The sequence below is a fragment of the Lucilia cuprina genome, chromosome 5, assembly GCF_022045245.1.
Source record: "Lucilia cuprina isolate Lc7/37 chromosome 5, ASM2204524v1, whole genome shotgun sequence".
Lineage (NCBI taxonomy): Eukaryota > Metazoa > Arthropoda > Insecta > Diptera > Calliphoridae > Lucilia > Lucilia cuprina.
The window spans coordinates 13,512,896-13,514,386 of NC_060953.1; positions in this window are offsets into that span (position 1 = coordinate 13,512,896).

The window sequence follows — 1,491 nt, forward strand, 5'->3', positions numbered from 1 at the left end:
TCTAGTTCAGTTCTAGTTCAGTTCTAGTTCAGTTCTAGTTCAGTTCTAGTTCAGTTCTAGTTCTGTTCTAGTTCAGTTCTAGTTCAGTTCTAGTTCAGTTCTAGTTCCTTGCATTTCTGTTTTTGTTCTTGTTAAGTTAAAAACAATCTTGCTAACTGAAACAAAATCATAATAAAACAAATAATAGTTAGATCTTTAAACTATGCTGGTAAGTTACAGAACTAAATCATAATATTCTCATTTACTTCTAATGACCACTATGACCACGTTTTTCGGGGGAACATTGTCTAATGTTTTTATATATGTATGAATGTATGAAAAAATTATTTCATTATTAGTTTTTGGAAAAGTTCACAAAACACTTACAAATAAATGCGTGTTTATTTTGTTTTCTATTTAACTACAAGTAATCAAACAACATGTGACAGGAAGTGAACACATTAGTGTGGAACATCAATATTAATTCTAATCTAAATATTAATGATAATAACATGATAATGAGTGGTAAAAACAATCAAGCAAAAATACATTAATAACTTGTTTATTAAATATTTCTTAATTATTATTGTAATCACTTTTACTAAAACTTCATGGAACGTGTTGTAGATATTTCCATTGATAACCTAGAAACTTATAAATAATGTTAAGTACAATAATTTCTTTCGTTTTTTTGTTAAAATAATAAAAATTCCTTTATTGTTTGCCTTTAAATAGCCTTTTGAAAGAATGGGTTTTTACGGCATCTTTAAGAAATTATTTTCATTTTTATCCCCTTTAAAGATTATAAATGAAACTATACACATTTATGGTCGCAATAACCATGTTTAAGTTTTATATTAGAACTTTCATCATAAACTGCTGGTATCTGACGCAATTATAGTTCTCTTAAATATATTTATAACTTAAACTTCTATTATCATTGCTATAATTTTTAAGAAATAACATTTCCTTAATTCAAACGAAATTATTATTTAATGAAATACTTTATACTATAACAACAGTCTTTAAGAGAAAAAGTCATCAAGTGGGTAAATAAGATCCAGAAAGACAAAACAAAAACTCATTACCATCAAGATAATTCATAAAAAAACATAAAAAATACTTAAATATTTTCATGGCCACATATGTTAAACAGGGTGTTACAAGAGAATATTTCTTCTTTTTGAAACCGGAAAACAATTTTGATATACTTCATATGGTCTTGGCAAGTTCAGTGGAATCATAGCAAAAGAGTACCCTTTTAAAGTCTGTTCTCCAAGTTTTGGACATAAAATCAACAAACACTTATACCTAAGAGAAGTGGCAGACATTCCTTAAGTATCATTGACAATGTCCTAATACTCTAACGTCTTCTTCATACAGTGAACATTTCAATGAGTAAAAGGCGTTGGTATGCTAAACGCTTGCAAAACTGACCCTTGTTAATGCCACGTAATCCGTCTTTGCTTTCTAGAGATATAAAAATCTTTCTGTTTTTACGCTAGATTACAT